The sequence below is a fragment of the Toxotes jaculatrix genome, chromosome 22 (assembly GCF_017976425.1).
Source record: "Toxotes jaculatrix isolate fToxJac2 chromosome 22, fToxJac2.pri, whole genome shotgun sequence".
In the NCBI taxonomy this organism is placed as follows: Eukaryota; Metazoa; Chordata; class Actinopteri; family Toxotidae; genus Toxotes; species Toxotes jaculatrix.
In genome coordinates this window covers 13,728,328-13,734,704 of record NC_054415.1, presented here as the reverse complement: position 1 = coordinate 13,734,704, position 6,377 = coordinate 13,728,328, and the positions used below count along the sequence as shown (strand labels likewise).

The window sequence follows — 6,377 nt, the reverse complement described above, 5'->3', positions numbered from 1 at the left end:
CAGAGCTTATACACCAGTCAAACAAATGTGAACCAGTGGATAAGCATCATCTGACTCCTCATCTATTTCCACCATGAGGTTGGGATTTGTGGTTTTGAGTGAAATGTCCTCACAATTATTAGATGACTTACCAGGAAATCTGGTGCATACATTCGTATGCCGTATGCGTACTCATATAGTCACTAGCATGGCTCAAAGTGAGTAAAAAGTTTGGTGTATGAGTTTATTATGTAAACATATTGCTTTGAATATCAACATAATAATATTTATATTAATTCTATTAATGTGTTTACATGAATGAATTGAATATATCTGTTAGGATCTATGCTAATAAGGAAACAGCTCAGTATCATAGTATCATAAAATAGTAATAAACATTTCTTATAATCTTAAATATTGCGCAACCGCAGTTTGGCCAGTGTAAACATGCACACGGATTCTTTTGTCTCACGATAATATATTTGAGATGAATAAATTGGATCAATATCCACTCAAATAGTTAAATTAAGGCAACAGGCTATTTACTCTGCTTTTCAGTTAGAATATCCTGTCGCATGAGGACCTAGAAGAGGGGCTAATTGGGAGAATAAGGAGCCCCCAGCAGAGCCCGGCGGTGTAACACGACGCTTCAGGCAGATGGAAAATTCCACTCAGTCTCCTTGCTTGTTAAATGGGAAGGGTCTCCAACTCTTGTTTCCACTAGTCCGCCTCCTCCTCCGCCTGCTGCAGCTGTCCGCCACGCTGAAACATTAGGTAAGACCCCACCACTTCCATATCCTTTCTTTACTTTTATTTATTTATTTTTTTTAAGTCATTGTTATTATTTATTTATTTCCTCTCCTGCATGTGACTCGCTGGTTAATTTACACCACCATATTTGATGGAAGCGGGCAGTTTGATTCTGATTATTTATTTATATCTGTTTCCTGACGGACACAAGCCACGCTGAGTTTCTACTGTCTAATTAGAGGATTTAAGAAAATAAAAGAGGGATGGTGCGTCCGAGTTTAACGGATTTTACAGCCTTGTTTCTTTTTCTCGTTTGCCGTTTATGTGGATAAGTGTGTACATGAAGCATACATTTAAGTGAAAGAGCAACAGTAGCTGTCCGTGGAGTGCTTCCTGCAGGGTGTTGTCTTAAGTCACCAGAAGCGCGAACGTTATTTCTACAGGAGAATAAAGCTTCTGCTCTGGTGCGCGATGGTCACTTAGAGTCTGAATTTCACCCTGGAATAAATAAATGCACTGGAGTCACCGGTTGATCATAGGGACTGTTAGTACACTTTGCACAGAGCTGTTTGTGTTTTTGCATATGTGCATATGTAAGCCTTGTTCCGCGTTTACTTCCAGAAAACACAAAGGCGACTGTCATTGTTTCCAGTTTTCATCCTCTAGCCTTCATTGTGTCAGCTGCCCGTGTGTATGCAGCTCGCAAATCATAGAATTAAATCAGAATCATTGTTTTGGAAAAGATGAATAGTGGAGAAATAGGAATAAAGCTAAGAAAAGATGGATGATGAGTTTATGTAACAGCAGACAACAGCACGCTGCCTGTGGCCTGCAGGGCTCACTGAGGACTAATAAATATGTTATGACTGCAATCACAGTCTCAAACTGTTGTCATGCTCTGGTGGAAAATATTGTACAAAACTGCTAAAATGGTTTTAACCTGATTTGCTCTCCTAAGGCTTGGAGGGCTCAGTTACTCCTGAGCAATTCCGAAAACTCAAAACTGGTTTTTCCTCATCCCAGATATTTATCTCATTCAGCGCTGGTTAACTCAGGCCTTCCTCTCTTTGACTCTGTGAGCGCATTAGTAATCATTCTTAGAAAGAAAACCTGATGGATCTTACAATGGTAGCATCCAGGTCTTGAGTGGAATTTTCCTTTATGCGCCTTTTCTTGGATGCTTTTCAGACATGTGCTCAGTCACCTCGTCTTCTTATTTTTCTTAAGCCAGTTTTAGATACCTGGTTGCCACACAGTGATTGTGCATGTACACTTTCCTGGTATGTTCTCTAGCCATCTTACTTGCATAAGAGTAATAACTGATCTAGTAATGTCTTCTCTTAATGAAGCTCCACCTACGCCTTTGTTAAATGGCTTTTTAAGTATCTACCGTTGTAATAATACCCAAGTGGGTGTGTTTTGTGGTGACTGTGGTGATGTTAAAGCATGGAGAGGCACATTCATTGTGCCTTAGTATAAGCTGCATGTATGCACTCACGCTGGAGAGTTTTCTCTCAAGAAGTGCACTTAAATTGGAATAATTTTTAAAAAAAAGGGGAAATAAGAAAGATCACAGGTTTAAAGCTTTAAGTCACATTGTTTGGCTGCAGCTGCCCAAGTTCCCTCCACAGCCCCAGAGGCCGTGTCCAACTGTCTTCACAGGCTAAGTGGACCTGTTCATGATGAGTACAGTGTTCTCTGTGTGTAAAATGTTTCTCTTTAATTTCTGCGTGTGTGAACACACCACACTAACTCCTCTGTAACTTTATAAGACTGCAGGTGAGAGGGAAGTATGAGCACAGGTTTGAACACCTGTCAGCAGGGTGAAGCTTGTTCGTGGATCCTCGCTCCTCATTGGCTGTTAGGCCTGAATGACACATGTAGGTCAGACCCCGCTGGGCGACTGGGGGTTGAAGCGCTGCCGGCTCTGGCTGATGTAACTTGGAACGCGTATGAGCAAATGAGCTGCGAGCCAGATGCAGAGTCAGTTTCAAAGGAGTGGATATCACTGACACAAAGACACAGTGAGGCAGGGTCACAAAGGGGTTTGGCAGTTTTCCAGAACACTGTAAACACATTCAGTGGAAATCTGAGAAGGTGTCAAACGATACAGAATTACAGAGTTGAGAAAATTTGGAATGTGCAGTGAGGACGCTTTGTTGTAAAGTTTGCAGAGTAGCAACCACATGCACGTTTGCTTGCTTTGTAGCTCTTTCATGACAAACTTTATGGAGAAAAAGTCCCTTTTTTACTCAGCTGTCACATGGTGGTCAGAGGTCAGAGGTCAGCTACAGGGGTTCAGCGTCTTGCTGAAGATCCTCTAAACATGGAGGGATGTTTGCTGCTGGAGCACACTTAGAGCCCCTAAAGCTCAGACATTTGAGACTCAAAACCACTCATGTCTGTTGCTTTTACATTCTGTTTTTTCAAGAGATTAAACAAATTAGATATAATGGATTAATTAGTGAGCTTTAGTGGTGCTGGTAGGTGGAATTCTCTGGATAAGGGTAAAAAGCTGTTTCCCTCTTTTTCCAATCTTAGAACTAAGCCAAGCTAAGCAGCTCCTGGTGGTATCTTCATATTTAGCATCAGTTCTCAAAAACTAATCAGTGTCCAAATGTCCCGCAGTGGGCCTCTGAATAATCAGAGCACAGCGGGTTTCATGGTCACTGATGCAGAAGGAAATTACTTTTATACTCAGTGAAGACTCCTACAAATGGACACACGGAAGAGACTGAAAAAGTGTAACTTAAAGTCTTTTGATGAACCAGGGAACAAAACTCAAACAACCAAAAATCATTCACGCAGGAGAAAAAATACTCAGAAACCAAACCAAACGAAAATACAAAACGTTCTAACTGGCAAACAGAGGAAACCAAAGTAAGTCCATGAGGTGGGAAAAAATGCAAGGCACAGGTACGGGAACGATCATGGGGAAGACACACACTCAGGCAAGGAAACAGACTCGGGCATGGAACACAGACGAACCAACAAGAACACGGACATAACGAGACTTAAATACACCAGGCAATGGGCAACAGGTGAAACCAATTAGGGCGGGGCAGACAATCACAAAAGGAGGGAAACAAGACAAAGACAGGAAGTAGAACAAGACAAGATACACAAGGGCCATGATTTCAGAATAAAACAGGAACAGTGAACAAAACTTAACAAACTAAACAAGAATCTGAAAAGGTCCAAATGTCCACAAAAGAGATCCAAACAAAACTAAAGAGTTCAAAGAACAGCCCCCTTAGGGGCTAGTCATGACAAATGTTCTGTGCAAAGTGTTTATCGTGGTCTGTTTACGTTGGCTAGAGTTCAACAACATGGTACAAACCAGGGAAATTAGCAGATTATTCTGTAAATGTGGCGTCCTGCTCAATGAGCAATCCGCCCCCACACGTGTGACGGCCATTGACATCTTTGTACAGGTGACTTAACAAGCTCAGACATCTGGACAAAAGTGCAGGCTGTGTGTTCTCAGATTACACTTAGAGGGTGTTTTTGTTGTGGACACGTGGTGAAGAACAGCAGAGACTGAACTTCTTGACTCCAATTAGGGTCAAAAAGATTTTGAGCTAGTGTCACTTGTACTTGTACATGTGTAGAAAATGAATTTGTTAAAAAAAAATAGAGGCTGAATGAAATCTGTGAACAAGTGGCATTAGTTTTGAAGACACTGTGAAAAAAGAAGTGCTTTTGTGAACATCTGTGTACAGATAGAAAAAAACTTTTTTTTTTTTTTTTTTTAACTCCTTTTGACCCTAATTTTAGCCCAGATTAACTTTCTCTTTTAGCTCCAGTTCAGTCAAGCAGAGACTAAATCAGTGCCTTTGAAATAGCAGAAAAATTCCTGTTAGGGCCATTAGACTTTCAGTGTCCTCCTCCTCCTCCTCCAGCTGAAGTCAAGGTCAAAACCTTGAAGAATTGCATATTGATGCAAAGCAAGATGCCGCCGTCATCATCTGCAAACATGAGCAGGCAGATCAATACTAACTGATAAGATAAACAGAGAGAGCGTCCCCAAAGATGGTTCACAAACAAGGTTAGAACACACCAGGATTATGTACAAAAGGCCAATATGATGTTTACTAAAGGCCAACTGGGCTTTAATGTCACATGACAGCACTGAAGTAAGAGTTTTTGTCAATATGTTTTTTTGTCTTTGGCTTTGACTTCAGTGTGGTTTGGTTTAGATCATAGAAGTTTCCATTTACCTTTTGAATTATCAGGGAATTTCAAACTAATCCAAACACTTCTGCCACTGCTTGTGATTTTCTGCTTTATCAGAGTTTTACGAAGACTTTTCAGGTTCAGTCAGTGATAAACAAAGATAAGTGTTGTAAGCTGTTAGATTATAGTTCTGTCTTTTTGTTTTTATTTCAGCCTGCACTGCTGTTACCCTTGTAATAGAGTCCCAGGTGTACCTCAGAGAGCTGCTACCATGGCTGTAGGGGGCCATGACACAGGTGTCTCTTATACAAAACTCAGTCACAGATTTATTTTACAGTCGGAAAATACCACACACGCTGCAAACTGTGAAACTGTGAATGCAGTTCAACAGCATAAAAAGGACTGAACAAAAGTGCTGAAAACGAGCACACTATCAAGTAAGTGTTGGTCTGAGACACACCTACAGTACCTGTCAGGTGATAAATCAGGAAACACTGCCTGAAACACTTTCACACACTCCACGTGTACAGGTTTTGGAGTCAAGTGTTTAGATGGTGAATATGTAGCTGAATATTAGTCAGTTTTAGACATTACAGTGGTCAGGCGCTGGCATTTATTACCGTGGTATTAATATTGAAACTGTATCAATTTTGTTTTCTTAGTTTGAACTCTGTATGGAATATAATCTTGTTTTTAAATGAGAAATCTACAAGACGTGTTTTTGTTTTTCTACTTTAACTTCAAGTTCAAAATAGCCTCTCGATTTCTGTGAACTGCAGCCTGTATGCCTCCAACATATAAAATGTATGACTGCAGTGTGACAGTGAGGAAAAGCTGCAGAAGGTGGGGGAGGGAGTTGTCTCAACGTGCCTCCTACAGAATAATAAATTCCTCCCAAGTGGAAGCTCTGACAGAGCGGATCAACTGGAGGAAGGTGTGCTCTCAGTTCAACACACATGCCTGTTGCTCTCAACTCTTGTTTGATGCGATTGTATCATTGCAGCTCAACTGTTTTTATTTTATAAAACAGTTTTTTATAAACTAAATATATTTTTAAAACCAAGAAATCCACCCACCAGCACCTCTGACGCTCAGACACTCATGAACACGTTGTTCCTTGTTTGTTTTCTGGAGTCTGTGCAGGTTACCTGGCTTCCTCACAGTAATAGCAAGACTCCAGAAAGTGAGGAAAATGGTAAACTTTGTTGACTTTGGACAGAGTCAGACTCTCTGTTTCCCTGATCTTCCCAAACTATTCCATGAACTCACGCAGTCCGAATGCAAAGAAGAATTCTAAAGGGCCAGATACAAACCAGAACTGAGCACTATTAAAACTACACCGGCTATTTAAGCAACACTGTACAATTTGCATAGACCGTGCAAATGGTATGCAACCACAAATGTGTGAATACATCACACATTTGTGGTTGCATACCATTTGCACTGCCTGTGTGGACATGGGAAATCTGCAT

General features: G+C 40.8%; 1 protein-coding gene across 1 annotated transcript in view; it reads left to right on the top strand.

The window, feature by feature from the left end:
- The first annotated feature begins 600 nt into the window (after positions 1-600).
- slc38a4 (solute carrier family 38 member 4) overlaps positions 601-6,377 on the top strand; it is a 30,176-nt gene continuing 24,399 nt past the window's right edge. Inside the window, exon 1 of the mRNA XM_041029773.1 lies at positions 601-753. The gene's annotated coding sequence lies outside the window, so the exon portion shown is untranslated. The remainder of the gene's footprint in view (positions 754-6,377) is intronic.